At 54.3% G+C, this 15,294-nt stretch overlaps 1 protein-coding gene across 38 annotated transcripts in view; it reads left to right on the top strand.

The window, feature by feature from the left end:
* Positions 1–15,294, top strand: part of LOC130522329 (adhesion G protein-coupled receptor L3-like) — a 123,306-nt gene that overhangs the window by 2,036 nt on the left and 105,976 nt on the right. For 37 of the 38 annotated variants that reach the window (XR_008949596.1, XM_057026579.1, XM_057026583.1 and 34 more), the window contains exon 2: positions 13,012–13,080. The exons of the other annotated variant lie outside the window; for it this stretch is intronic. The gene's annotated coding sequence lies outside the window, so the exon portion shown is untranslated. The remainder of the gene's footprint in view (positions 1–13,011; positions 13,081–15,294) is intronic. 38 annotated transcript variants of the gene reach the window in all.

The following is a 15,294-nucleotide window of genomic DNA, read 5'->3' as shown; positions in this document are numbered from 1 at the left end:
CTGACCCCGATTCCGGAGCATTCAGCGCCTGAACCCCCCCAACACACACACACACACACACACACACATTTCTAAGTCTCACTCATTTACACGCTGAAAACCTGCGTGGCCATTTTCAGCATGAATATTTCCGCTTCTCTTGCGTTCCAATTTTATTAAACTCTGTTATTCTCAAGGTGAAAAAGGCTAAGAAGCAGTTTTCTCGCCCTAAATTGCCAAAAAATACGACGCTTTGTCGGATGTTTAAAAAATGACAATGAGTAAGTCACAGTTACCATGAACATGCCGCATTAGCAGCAAACTGCTGAATGAGGATCCTTGAATTTTCCTGGAAATAAATGAAAATGAAGCTAAAACTCCAGGTTTGTACCGGTCCTCACTGAAAGCCTTTAGCAAGGATGGAAAGAATAAAAGGATCTTTCAAGTCTGCAGATTAGTTAATTCTCCATAAAACGCGGATAACAAAGAGGAAACATTAATATTTCTGTTAACGGATTCTGTGTGGGCACAATTGTGAGATTAAAAAGTCAAAAATCCTCCTTTCAGCTTCCTCTTTGATAAACCACGGTATTGTTTCCACCAGTGGACTCGCAGCGGCCTGATGACGGGATTACCAAATTAATTCCAGGCCGTTTCTCCGCGGCTGCTTTATGAGGAGGAGGAGGAGGAGGAGGAGGAGGAGGAGTCCAATTCTGACCGTCTTGGACGTGCAGGATCAGGTCACGGAGGTGCTTTAAGAACAGAGAAATTAGCAAAAAGGCCTCTTCGCGTGTTGCTAGCGCGCCTAGCTTCCGCTGCGGCTTCCAGCCCCATTTTTAATTAATGGGCTCGGACGCTCGCCCGCAGGCCCGGTTCATTGTCGAGCGACCGTCATGCTTTTATTATTTATTATTTCCATTCAGCTCCGCCCTCAGCACGACACGTAAGCTAAGTCGAGCCCCGGGCGGTCTACACACTTAGCTGCGTTAGCGCTCAGAAACAAAGACTTTGTTACCGCCAGGGTTGTGGGTACAGACAATTGTGTTTCTTTTCTGACTGGAGAGGCAGGAGCCATCTTGATAGCACAGTGATACAATCTGGTGCTAACAATTAGCGCTGCTTTCCTGTAGCCAAGTTACTGATGTGTCTCTCGGTTTGATGTTGGTTCGCTAACACCGCTAATTCACCTCTCGATGTGGCTTTTTGAACTAGCTTGTTCAACGCTCCGACCAGCTAGCATGCCAAATGCCTTTTAAAACTCCCCTCTCGTCTGTTATTTTAGCCTTTTCTTTACGGTGAGATTTTACGGTATGCTAGCGCTCTTTAAAGCTCCGACAGTCCGTATAACGCAGCGCTGGCCCAAGAAAAGCGCCCATAAAATAAACGGTATATTTTCATCTGAGGCGCAGACACGGACCCAAAAATGTTAACTTAGCATTTAAAGCGGCCCGAACTGCTCTTACGGGCCCGCCACTGCTATTAAAAGACACCTAAATGTCATCAAACTGACAGAACCTTTCAGAACCGCGCTACATCAGCGCCGTTACACCTGCCTAAAATCCGATGCACTTTGCATCCCGACATTTTTTGCAGCATAATTGATGGCCGTCCGCTAACGGAATACATATTTTCTTTCTAATTGTGGAGCAGAGCAGAAGATTTGAACAAAGATGCGCTGCTTGTGTGAGACCGGGGCTCTAAAAGAAGTTAATTTATGGTCTGTTTGGGAGGCAGGTTTGGGCCCGAATACATAATGAGCTAGCGCACCTGCAGCTGCATACAAATGAATGGAGATGACGGTTGGTATTTACACCCCCCTGAACCAGCGGGACCTCCTGATCCACCGAGTAATTGGGCAGCAAAGAGAGAAATGAAGATGGCTTTTCTTCTTCTGGGGTTTCATCTGCAGGTATTTCACAGGAGGAGCAGCAGGAAAGGGCGGAGAGAAGATCGCCGCCCTGACCGTTATCAGATGTTAGCGTTAGCGGTTTGGCGTTCCGTCGAATCGGAAGGTGTAGTTGAACTGCGTGTCGCCTCCGAGCGCCCTCGCGGTGTCCTGGAAAATCTGGGCGGGCCCTGAAACCTCGCGGGAGCGGGAAGCAGCTTTTTCCACTCGGTTTCCCCATTTTCTCCTGATGTAATTGCGAGCCGAAGCGCTTTGGCAGGTGGGTAATTAAAGTAATTCCCGCCCGATGAGGATTTCCCCCCCGTTTTATGTCCCTCACGTGTGTTTTCTTTATTAACGGAGGGATGTTGAGGTGCGGCGAACCGGAGCGGACCTGCACTTGATCAGATTCCACTTCAAAATATACTGCAGCATTCCTGCCTGACTTGGACCCCATTGATTTTTCCCGATCGATGGCGCAGGATTGGATTTAGGAGAGTGGGAGTACTGGGGGGGAGGGGCTTGGAGCCTGCTTCCTGGTTGCCACCGTCTTGCTCCCCCGGTGTGATGGCGGTGGAGGCGGGCAACCAGCAGCACGGCTAAACTTCCCTGCCAGCTCTTTGTCACCACGGTGACGCCTGAGCCGCCGCGTCGCCCCGGCGGAGCGAGACGCTGTCAACGACGACGCCTTTTTGGTCTCACCTTGAACTTAATTGACTGCCTGAAAGCCGCCGTTTGAGAAGCGCTGACAGGACGACTTGCTCAAAGGCGGCTGAGAGCGAGACGCTACGTAGCTGCAACGTGTTCTTGGCGAGGCTCTTGGCTGGCGCGTGAGGCTAATTACCGCTAATGAGCTTAACATCCGAACGCGCGGGTGCAAACCGACGCTCCGCTTCTCCTGTTAGCATATGTTGTCATTTTGCCACCTGTGGCGTGGAGACGGTACCTGTGGATGACCCAGGTGCCAGCGGCCCTGTCGGTCACGAGAGATGCTAGCCCCGTTAGCCGCAGCTAACCAACACTGGCAGGCAGGACCAGCGATAGCTGCTTACAAACAGGAGCTAAAAGGATGCTAACAAGGATCAGAATTAACCCCGATGTTTATTGGCTTTAGAGACTGGAATGATCGTTAGACTACTGCCGATGAGGAAATGTTTTTTTTCCCATTTTTTTCCCCTGTTTTTAAAGGGAGATTTAACGATGGAAAAGTGACTTCAGCTAATGGTTTCCTTAATCTAACGTGCTAGCACTGACGCTAACAGCAGCTTGGTGAAACCGCCTGAAGATGGATACATCCTGACCTCATAAAACCGGAATGAAAAAAGAAACCCCCCCCCACCTTTCGAGCCCTGCTCGTTTCCACCCCTGCTCCTACCCCAAGCCCCCCCCCCCCCTCGTATTACCTCATGCTAATATTGACCACTCCTGCCGGGCGTCTTCCGTACATCACGGCTGTCAGTCGGAGGGAGTAGAGACGTCAGCTCGTCCTCTCGTTTCCTCCCATCCTGCTTCTCCTGACACACCCCGGATCGATGGCTGGACCACCAACCCCCCCCCACCCCTCCCCCGGCCATGCCTTGCTGTAATAAAAATCCCTCCCAGATGCTGCGGGAATATTTTTGCTTCCAATTCCAATGTTTTCCGAGGGCGCCGAACCACCTCCCGCCGTACGGGCGCGCGGCTCTAAATTTGTCCGGCTGCCATCTTCTAATTGGTTCCCTCCTGCAGGGATGCGCAGATTCATAACCAGATTAATCTCATCAAAATGTTAAGCTTTTATAATCTTCTCCCGGACCTGGTTTACCCTCTCATCCATAATGAATGGAGCTAAAAGTCAGGCAGCATGCCGTGTGGTTCCTCGTGGAACCTTTGGAATTACAGCGTCACCACAAAGACGGTGAGCTCACCGGGGTCGCCGGAGGTCAACGCTTTATAGAATTCCTGCCTGTAATGATTAATCGGGCAGGTGTGGTTATTGCCTCGGAAGTCATCCGCGGAATGCCGGAGTTGAGCTGTAATCCAGTTTCATTACACCTCCGCCTGCGTTTTCCTTCCCTAATCCATTGTTCTCTTCTGTTGGTAATTCCGAGCGCTAACGAGGAGGCCGTTATTGATCTGCGTGGACAGAGACCGCTTTGTTCCGCAGGTTCTTATCAGCGTAGCCTGGCCGGAGCTCCAGGTTTAGAACCAAGACGGCACAAGTCTGGAATTCTCGGTGTTGGGGGTCATTCGCGATCCATTCAGGCCTCCTCCTCAGTCCGCTCACGTCAGTTTTTTGTTTTTTTTTTCCTTCCGCACCTTCCGAGGAGCGTTGTAGCCAGACTTCCAGAGATGAAAGCGAGCGGACCCGGAGCGTTCGGCTCTCTGTAATCTTGTTGGTGTTTTGGGTCAGTCGTGCGTCGGGCACAGCTGGAGAGCGTTAGCATCGCGGCAGAGCCGCCGTAATTGGCCCGGCAGCTTGGATGCGTCCGTGACGTGAGGCTAATTTGCTAATTTCTCCCTCTCAGGTGGTCTTATTAGCGCGGCGAGCTGCGGCTTTTAGGAAGAGCTCGTGTAAATAATTCACCCAACAACTTAAACTTTAGTTTGATGTTTCTGCCGATTCTTCGGCTCGATTTTTCTCGGGGTTTAATCAGACCTCCCGCCCGCCGCGCAGGCAGCAGAAGCTCATCCGGCGAATTGCCACAGATGGGTCGTCAATAACCCGACCTTCCGTACAGTCGGCGCGCTCTCTGCGTACGTGAGGCACGAAAACGGCCCCGCGAGGAGCTTCTCCCGGCAAATTTACCTTGGATGACTTTGAGCGGCGCTCCGCTAGCAGGCGGGGAAAGTTGGACGGGAGAGTCCGTCGAAGCCACCTTTAATTACGGCGGCGGTAAAGGATGAAATTGAGCGGCAACGAAGTGCTTTTTGTGCATTGATTTTTCCCTGTGTACACCGGGGGAGGAGGGGGGGGGCGTCGCCCCCGCTATCGCGGCGCTGCAGGCAAACAGGCGTAACCTTTTATTTCAGCCTCGTTTTGAATACGACGCGGACACGTCCTCCCCGTCCAATTAGGAGCCGCGACGGGCCGGCGAAGTCGCTCCGTTCGGCTTTATTTGCCCTTGATCTTTTCGGCTCCTTCCAGGTTCTTCCCTGGGGGGTTTATTGTCATTCCTGGTGCACTCCTGTAATCCCCAGGCTGAATGTCGCCCCACCCGGAGATCGGCGGAGCGCACGCCGCCGCCTCGGCCGCCTTCAGGGCCGCTCCCGCTGACGGCGCCGCGGCGGCTATAAACGGGTCGGCTTCCGCCTTCCTCCGAGTTTGGCTTCCTTGCTGTTTTCTTGGAGCCGTTCCCCGACTGGACGCACCGGCCGATGCGACCGTCCGTCACGCGTGAGGAGCTCCATCTGTCCCGCTGTGTTTGTTTCCGTGCGGCGATAGCTTGCTTTCACACCCGTTAGCCACATCCAGCTCCAGTGGCGAGAACATCTCCGGACCTCTGACCCTCATCTTAAAATCCCATCTTCCACCCATCTGTGACCCAGGAAGGAGAAACCTGAGGGAACCCGTCCCAGGCCTTGGATCGGCGTTGCGGTCTCATCGTACTGTAGCCTCGGATGAATTATGGCTCCGACTTCCAATTAAATCTGACCTCCTCCTCCTACGTGATTCCGCGGCCACTTGGCAAAAATACAGCAAATGGTAACGTGATAAAAGCAGAGAGGTCAGAATCCGTCGAGCGCCACAATCTGTGCTAGCATGACGTAACGTGGCCTAATTCATAGTTAGCGTTAGCTAGCATGCTAAAATCTCTCAGTATCCAAACTGTTTTTTGGAATTTTTCCTTCTGTTTGGAGCTGGTGGCAACAAAAAAAAAGCCTTTTTCTTGTCCTAGCTTTCATGCTAGCTTGTGTGAGGTGTTTTTCCTCGTCCTCGCGCTTTGATCTTCATAAGATCCTGTCTGGCGCGACGTGCACTTGGCTCCACATGCCGGCGCGTGTGAGGTCACAGTAGAAAATCTCTGGACTTTAAATGCGATCTGACCCGGTTTTTACGATCTGTTGAGATTGCGAAGCTCTCGCCGTTTCAGCCCGGCGTCGCAGCCAACCGGATGTAAATCAGGGACGCGCTCGTCCAATCCGCTCGTAACTCCGTGCCGCGCACACGTGACTCCGCTGCCGCTCTTGCATGGCGCCTAATTAAGCCGTACCAGTGGGACGGTGTTGCGAAGATGCTAGCAGCATCAAAGAGCGGGGCTGCCATTAGCACGTAGCTCACCGTTTTTTTTTTTCCAGTTGAGCGTTGAGAATTGGCCGCCCCGGCACACGGGCGCTCGCTGTTGTGATTATTTCTGGTCGTCTCTCCCGTCGCCAGCCCGCCTCCGTTCCTTCGCATGTGTGTCACGTCCCTGTTCGGATGACTAAATGAAAGCTCTGATGACAGTCTGACGTCGGAGGAGGGATTTGGGGCCTGTGGGGGTTGTGCTAAGAGTGTGCCGTAAAGCCCCCGCGTACCTGCGGCTGCACGTACTATAGCTCTTAATTTCCATATTTTCCATCAATGCGTTGACGCCTGGTTGAGCCCTCGCTGCACCAAGGCTAACTGAACGTGCTTCCTCGACGTTAGCCGCGGTGCTAAATCAGGGCCCGACATGGAATCCCTGCGCCCTGTGATGGAATGATGCCCATCGTGCTTTGCCGGAGTTCCTCTCCCCTCGGGGCCAGATGTTGAATACGACCCTACAAATGTGATTTAGGAGGGAGGCGGCCTCGGGACGCAGAGGTCGCCGCCGCGGAGGCCTCTGTCGGGACGTGCGGAGCAGGTGAAGGTTATCAGCTTCCTGTCGGATGTGTTGTGAAGGGGGAATAGCGGCGCTCCGGTTGGGGATTTGCCGCCCGTAGCCTCGCCCGGCAGTTTATTTCTGAGTGCGTAGTTTGTCATTCCCAGCATATTTCCTGAAGGCGAGCATCAGATTCCGGCGACGTGTTTTCCTTCTGCTCCCATCCCGCCCCGCCTGTAGTCGTCCTCCATTCAATTATTCTTGGTTTCGGCCGAGATTCCTTCTCTACGATATTGCTCTCTGATGCGTGTTGCCATCCCGCAGATTTATGTCGGCGCTGAAGGATGGCTGTCCCATTTTCTGCATGGATAGTGGCGCTGGTGGCGCGTGTGTGTGTGTGTGTGTGTGTGTGTGTGTGCGCGTGCTTAAAAGCTCTCGTCAGATGTGCGTTAAAGATGCTGCTTCCACAGAAGTAATTCCTCCTGATGCTCACTTTTCCCATCACTTCCTGCCCTTTTCCACGCCTTTAATGGCTTCGGCGTGTGTATGCGTGCGATACGGAGTGTGTTTCGATCCACTCGGCCATAATTCTGTAAATAAACATGTCACCGACCGCCCGAGAACCCCAAGAAACTGAATAATTTAGCAGGCGCTTCGCTGGGCTTTATCTACTCCGCCGAGCAGGTTCGGTGTAAATTGGCGCGCGGCTATCGGCGCACAACAGACGGTGTTAATTGCGAGTAAACAGATCTGATGTCCAGACATAAACAACCTGCGTTGTGGCCTCGGTAACAACGTAGACGTGAGGTGTATCGTCCCGGTAGAGGTTTGCTAGCGTCTTTTCAGGTGGTTGGGAAAAATTCCCATTTGATGCTGGGTTTGGCGCCACATTTGTGCGGCGCTACGAAGGCTAATTGAGCGCCAGATCATCCTCGACATCCTCATTCCTCCTCCTCCCCCTCTTCCTCCTCCTCCTCTTCCTCACAGGAGTCCTGCGATATCTCGCTTGTCTCCGTCCAGGCCTGAATGGACGCATTGTGCTGCAGCCCCACCGCCGCTCTGCAGGTCACCGGGTCCTCCGCACACACCTGTCAGGCCGTGTCCTTGGCGCCTCTGGTGCTGAGACGCTCCAGAGCCCCCCCCCCACCGTAACCCCCCCCCCCCCCCCCCCACCATAACCCCCCCCCCCCCCGCGCTGCACACACGCTCATTGAAGTCGTGAGTGGCCGTGGAAACACACGCAGGCAGCGAGAAGTGGCGTCCGTGGACAAGCGCCCGCTACCACTGGAGGGTTTTCATTGGAAACACTCGCTCGGCTCGCGCTAAAGGTCACATTCAGGGAGGGGGTCAGAACTCAGGGGGTCAAGTTCCACATTCGTCAGGGTGGGGAGGGCAAGGGCACGCACGCCGCGGCGCTCGCACATGGTAACGCCACTCGGGGGTAAACTACCGGTAACCCGATCCACAGCTACAATCGCTTGCAGATTTTCTGCGGTCCTGGAGGGGGGGGAGGGGGGGGGGCTATCTTTATCTTATTTCACCATTGAAATAATCTGAAGCAGGCTGAATAATTAATTTTTGTTTTTTTTTCTTGACTGAAATTTGAGAGAAGGCAGCTGCTGGCGCCGTAATTACGACCCCGCTGTTAGCGTCGCAGGAAAATGCTAAACAGCCGATTGTGCATTCCCAGAACGGACACCCTCCTGAAGGACCAGCCGCGCGGAGTCCCACAAGTGTCGCCCACACAATTTTCCCGTCTATTGACTTTTATGTTCCGCAGCAAGGTTGGTCGTTGAGGGAGGAATATGCATGTATGACAAGCGCCATCGCTGTAATGATATTCCGCGGCTAAGGTAAACAGCACGCCGGCTCCCGGGAGAGGGGGAAAATGTCGGCGTGAATGTGTGGCAGCTATGACAGCTTGTTTTTGATGAGGCATTCTGTGCATTTAGCGCAGGCAGCCGTGGACACAAAGCCTTTAAAGTGTTGTCTCCAACGCGGACCGGCGGAGACGCCGTCGTAACACACATCTCGTTTTGGCTTCAGAGCAATCTGGGGCCCGAGGGCTGCAAGAACACCTTATTTACATAAATATTCAAACCCATGAGTGCGCAGACACCCACGTAGAAAAAAAAAATCAAGTTCCTGAGGCCCACGCTGGCGGAATGCATTATCGCATTCATCGGATCCGTCTTATGTTGTCTACCAACATGGCTGCCGGGCCCTCACCTGGAACGCCACCCGCACGCTCAGATCCCAGTTTATCCCTCTCCAATTAAAGCCAATCGTAGCACATGTAACAGGAAGTCTTAGGGGGGCTCCTGCGCTCCGCGTCCCCCGTCGGCGCCTCTCATCGGTCTGCTGCCAGAGCGGGGGAGCGAGAGGAAGGATGGAGGGAGGAGAGGAGGAGGGGGAGGGAGAGAAGAGGGGGAGGGATGTGAGGAGAGGAGAGGGAGAGGAGGGAGAGGAGGAGGGGAGAGGAGAGGAGAGAGGGGGAGAGGAGAGGGAGGGAGAGGAGAGGAGAAAGAGGGGGAGGGAGAGAGGGAGGAGAGGAGAGGAGAGGGGAGAGGAGAGGAGAGAGGGGGAGAGGAGAGAGGAGAGGGGGAGGGATGTGAGGAGAGGAGAGGAGGAGAGGAGGAGGAGAGGAGAGAAGAGAGAGAGGAGAGGAGAGAGAGAGGGAGAGAGAGGGGGGGAGAGGAGAGGGAGAGGAGAGGGAAGAGGAGAGAGGGAGAGAGGGAGAGAGGAGAGGGGGAGGGAGAGGAGAGGAGAGGGAGGGAGAGGAGAGGAGAGGAGAAAGAGGGGGAGGGGGAGGGAGGTGAGGAGAGGGAGAGGAGAGAGGGAGAGGAGAGAGGGAGAGGAGGAGAGAGGGAGAGGAGGGAGAGAGGGAGAGGAGAGGAGAGGAGGAGAGGGGGAGGAGAGAGAGGGAGAGGAGAGGAAGAGGAGAGAGGGAGAGAGAGGGATAGAGAGGGGGGAGAGAGGAGAGGGAGGGAGAGGAGAGGAGGAGAGAGGAGAGGGGGAGGGAGGGGAGGAGAGAGGAGAGGGGGAGGAGAGAGGGAGGGAGAGGAGAGAGAGGGGGAGAGAGGAGAGAGAGAGAGGGAGAGGAGAGAGGGAGAGAGAAGAGAGAGAGAGGGAGGGAGAGGAGGAGAGAGGAGAGAGAGGGAGAGAGGAGGAGAGGGAGGAGAGGGAGGAGAGAGAGGGAGAGAGGGAGAGGAGAGAGGGAGAAGAGAGAGAGAGGGAGGAGAGGGAGAGAAGAGAGGGGGAGGGAGAGAAGAGAGGGAGAGGAGAGGAGAGAGAGAGGGAGGGAGAGAAGAGGAGAGGGCCGAGCCGGGTGGCAACAGAGGAAGCAGCCAGAAGAATCGGACGGCGGACGCGTGTGGATACATCGTGTCCCTGCACTTGCCACCAGCCTCAGTCAATTGTTATCAGCTTTCCTGAATGTAATGTGACCCTGGGGGGGGGGGCATTATAAATGCTGCCTGCTGACTCTGTGGGGGGGCTCTTCCTGCCTTTACAATGACTCCCTGACTGGCTTGGGTTGTTCACCTGATATAAACATGTTTTCATTTCCTCCCCGGCTTATTTGGATGCTGTGTGTGTGTGTGTGTGTGTGTGTGTGTGTGTGTGTGTGTGTGTGTGTGTGTGTGTGTGTGTGTGTGTGTGTGTGTGTGTGTGCGTGCGTGTGTGTGTGTGTCTTGGGGGGGGTCCGGACAGAATCCCACGCAGCGGCAGAAAGAGGGTGACTAAAACTCAGCGGTGCTGTTTTAGCCGCGGGAAGCTAACATTAGCTTTAGCTCGTTTCCCTCTCTGACAGCCGACAACGGCAACATTTCTATCCAAACGAGGACCAGCCCGCGCAGGGATGTGCGGAGGTCGCCGGAGGTTTCCCGCTCTCCTCCTCACGCTCGGATATTCCTCGTATTTTTCCTTCATTAGCCGTATCTGGCCCGACCTCGGCGACAGTGTGGTGAGAGAGCGGATACTTAACGCGGCGCCCCTGCCTGTCGATTACGGCTTTTGTTGCGAGCCGCCGCGGCCGCTGTAGCGTGGGTGTTTGGTCAGCGCCGGGCACAATAGCTTCGTTACTCTCGCTGACTTCCTCGCTATCGCCGCCCCCCCTCTCTCAGCACATTTTCCACTCGGCTGGTAAAATAAGCCGGTCTTTGACGGGCTCGGGGCGGCCATGCTACGCTGCGCCGGTAAATGCTTTTACTGCCGGCTTCTTTTTTTTTTTCTCTCTTTATGCTGATGACTGATTATTTTTTTTGACTTGACGTTGATGAGTTAGCGATAAGGGGGCTAATGTGTTTCACAAAGGCTGCAGCGTGTTCAAACATTTGCCCGGGGCCGGGCGAGCATTGTTCACGTTCTCTCCTCCGTCGGCCGAGTCCGCGACCTTGTGCTATTCATCACCTTTAGCTGTCAAAGTCGAACAGCGTGGCGCCCGAGAGGGCGAGGTGACCAGCAGCTGCTAGGCTAATTCAGCGAGCTTCTGGAGAGCCAAAACCAAGCTGTTTCAGCCGCTCCCCTCACCTTTGTCGCGTCACACCCGGTATTACACGTCAGCTGTGGTCCGCTGATCAGTTCCAGGGTGTGAAACTAAATCTGGGGTTTGTTTCCAGCTCATGCTGACAAAAGTCGGAGGGTCGAGGTCGCGTTGCGCGGGTAATTTAGACGACGGCCAGGAGACGACAGGGTCCTAACGGAGTGTCTAAATGTGTTACTGCTGGAATCTTTCATCGCGCGACGCTGCTTTATGGTATTTGTAACCCCTCTTTAATGTCCGGAGACTCAAATGGGCTGTAAATTGAAGCGAACAAGACCGGCTCCTCTTGTTGCTGTGCCGTAGAGCGTGCGTTTATCCGTGTTAGCCATCGGAATGCTACTACAATAGCTGACCCGCACTGTCCCTCTAACAACAAGAGCTTAGAAAGGAGAGTGGGCCCAGAGGGGAGATTCGGCACCATGTGATCAATCTCAGAGCTACAGGTTTGGGTCTCTTTTCTTCCTTCCTACACGGCTGGATAAATGGTTCCTGACTGGGGAAGGTTTGATAATTATCGAGTCAAATCCACTCTTGAGGTCCTGCGGCTGAGGAGAACCTGGAGATAATAGGCAGCCATCTTGTCGCAGGGCGCCGCTTCCTCGTCCTTCACGTCTTTGAGAGTCCTTTGAGTGCCTGGAAGTGCTGTTGTTAACTCCTCCGGTCCAAAACCTCTGGGAGGATGTTGTGGAGGTTGGGAAGCTCCGTCGCCGCCTCTTTGTTTTGCAAACTCTCTGCCGCCTTTTGTGAGACGGATTATTGCAATATGGCGTGCGGCGCTCCTCTCCAAACACTCCTCGGGCTCGCCGAGCGACTGGCAGATGCTCTGTGGCCCGATCCCCCCCCCCACCCCGGTTCAGAGGGTTTGACCTGTGGTGTCTGTTCCACCAGAGGCTGATCAGACATAATGAAGATCAGATTCGATACGGCGCCGTGGCTTGTTGGCGAGCCAGGATCGGCGTGTTCTGGAGTTTGGCGACGCAATTGAGCGCTTCCCCCTTTTTCTGTGGCGTCCCTGCACAGTTGGGGGGGGGGGGGGGGGGGGGGGGGTTCTTGATCAGACATCAGTACCGGTCACGGCAAATAGCAGCTATTTACCTTTCAGCTCCACGCGGCAGCCCGGCGGGATTAGCGCCAGCGCTGGTGTTAATTTATCTCGCCGCTCGTCACGTTTTGTAGATGCAGGTGAGATTTAATTAAAAATTAAGAGCGTGTCAGCGGGAGGTGCGAGGTGACGCGTTTCCGTGCGTCGGGAGTGAAGAAGCTTTTGGGTGTTTCGGCGAATACAAACGCCGTTCCCCCGCTCATTAATTCAGCCTTAATTAAAGGCAGCCACTTCACCTTTCCGGGGGCTGATATCGGCGTGGCGAAAGGTTCCCATTGTGCACGAGGCGAAAACAAGCGCGAGAGCTTCCTGACGTAAGGCTAACAAAAGCACGCCGGCGCGTCATAAAAGATGGGCGATGAAAAGGAGGTGAGGCCGAGGCGTTCATCAAAATGCTAATTCCTGGTGGGAATTTACTGCAGATGTGTCCGTGCAGTTTGGAAACAGACTCTTTGTCCCGCTGCACATCACGGAGCCCCTTCAGGGCCTTAATAAATCAGCCATTAGAGGCTGATGTGACCTGAATAACAGGCGCTACAACAGAGAGCAGCGCCGGACAACAACCGGGAAATTTATGAAGATGCCTCTCAATAAGGCCTGAGCCGGCCTCATCTGTGGTCCTGCACCTCCGGAGAGGGATTCCTGATCCCTCCCGTCGCCCGTGTTAAACAGCTGTCCATTGTTCCCGGTCTGTCTCCCATTTGTCCTTAACCTGCTTCCTCTTTCTGTCTCCTCGCAGGGCAGAGGCGTCGTTTTATGACCTGGAATGTGATACGCTGGATTTGTGAGGAGCGCACCCGACACAGAGGTATAACGTTGCTTCTACCCGTGACCGAGGCTGTCCGACAGGATGGGGCGGGGCGGAGCGGAGCGGGGCGGAGCCGGCAAACGGGCGGGATCGTGTTCCACGTTCCACGTCCACTCCAGTCTGATCCGGTATCGTTCGATCGGGCCGCAACACTCGGGGTGTTTCAGGGCGGATTGTTGTCAGGTGTCGGTGAAAATGAAGCTGCTCCTCTTCCAGTGGGAATCTGTTGGATCTCCGGCATCTTTATTCCTTTTTCACGAGCCTGTTTGGTTTTAAATTCTCGGTTGCGGATCGTATTTTCGCTCTAATCGTGCAAATTGCCCATCTGGCTCCCGCATCCAGGAGCCATGAGAGCTCTCGTCCACCGGGCCCACTCTCCTCACCGGCTCGCTCTGCCCAGGAAAAGCCCCCCCCCACCCATCCATTGATCCCCTTCTGCACCATCTCCTCCTCTACCTGTCTCGCTCGCGCCCACGTACGCGTCAGCTCTGCACCCCCCCGACCATCTCTACTCCGGCCGTAGTGGAGTTACAACTCCCCACCACCAGCAGTGCATCATTTCTGCTGGGGGGGGGTTGTTCTCCGCTTCCCTGTTGATGCTCTGCCATCACACTTGAGGAGATTAAGTCGTACGAACCGCCACCGGTGAAGAATGCGTCCTATCACCTTCTCCATAAGCCCTCGGGGACGCCGATTCTCCTCACGACTGCTTCCCGACGGCCGATGTGACGGGGGAATAATTAGGAAGCGCATTTGAACCCAATTCCAGCGAGTACGCGCGCACCTAGTCTGGGATAATCCCATTTTTAGGATTAATTTGCCGGCTCACTTGCATATTCAGCACAAAGGAAGGACATAAAGTGTTGCTGACGCGGGCGAACGGCCGCATTAGTCGCAAGGTGAAAATGGAAGAGCGCCGTCATTTGAATAACACGGCGCAGCGGGCGGCGGCTGCGGCAAACGTTTGAGAAGGGCCCCGTTTGTCGGCGCACGTGTCCGACGACACGGCGCCGTGCTGCGCGGCCGTGCTCCCGAGGAGCATCGGCCCGGGTCGCCTGCTGCGCACCTGCCCATCAAAGCCAAGAGCCAGCTTTGATGCTAAAAGGCTTTTGGGGAGTGTAAACATTCTGCAAATCACCCACAATGCTTTGCATACCCAGGACGGTTGCCCATAGCATCGGCCATTCAAGTGAGTTTGACCATAATGGCCCGTGATGACGCGGCCCGCGCCGGGTTTTGGTTCTGTTATCTTAGCGCCGCGCCGCTTGTTGTGACAGCGCGGCGTTGGCCGGACTCTTCCGAGCGATGCAAAGCGGATCGTTTGAATGGAAAAGGAGGAACTCCTTCGACCAGCACCGCCGCTGGTGTTGAGTTTGGGTTCCACCAGGAGAAAGTTGACCGCGCGTCCTTTGTTTATCGGCTTGTTGCTGGGACAACTCGGATCGGCGTCGGGGTAACGGGCAGAACGCCCGAACCCTCTAAATGACCGAATTATTTCCGCGGCACACAAAGCTCGATGCCCTGCGTGGCTGATAATGACAAATTTGTTGACCTTCAGAGCAAATTGCCGGTGTCTTGACAACGGCAACCTTCTATTCAAGTAATTGCTCAGACGTGTTTGTGGTCATCTCGTCCCGTCCGGCCCACTCAGGGAGGGCGTCGCCCGCCGTCTCGTCTTAGCCAAACGTCTTTTCGCGTTAAAATAAGCCTCGTTGCCAAACATTTCGGGAGGTTTGTTTGTTTATTTGCCGTTTGTGCTTAATTAGCATGTGAGGAACACTCGCTCTCACTTAATGTGGTGTTTGATTGAACGCTCCCAACCTTCCGTCTTCTTTCATTCGAGCTTTATCGCTTCTCTTCAATAAACGCTCGATCGCCTTTTCATGCTACTTTCAAAATTGTGCGGATCAACAAGCGTTCGCGCTGCTGTCAAAATCAATTTAGCCTGCTTTTAATTTAAAAATCGAAAGGGTGTTTTTCAGCCAGCCTTTCCTCTTAGGTAGCCAGAAATTTCCTCGGGATAAGTTAGCCTTTGTTGGATGGCTCGGCAGCAGCAACCGGCACTAATCTCCCAGCGGGTCCGAAAGCTGCTCGGACAATGCACCAGAACCGTTCTAAATGGCTAATTTTGTAAGGTAGGGTAAATATAGCCCAGGGAAGCACCTCTTCTTTCAGTGTTTAGCGATCACAGGGCAGCCATTTTGTCCCAGTGTC

This window comes from Takifugu flavidus, chromosome 3 (genome assembly GCF_003711565.1).
Source record: "Takifugu flavidus isolate HTHZ2018 chromosome 3, ASM371156v2, whole genome shotgun sequence".
NCBI classification, from domain to species: Eukaryota; Metazoa; Chordata; class Actinopteri; order Tetraodontiformes; family Tetraodontidae; genus Takifugu; species Takifugu flavidus.
The sequence above is the reverse complement of the archived record's forward strand: the minus strand, read 5'-3'. Positions and strand labels throughout refer to the sequence as shown.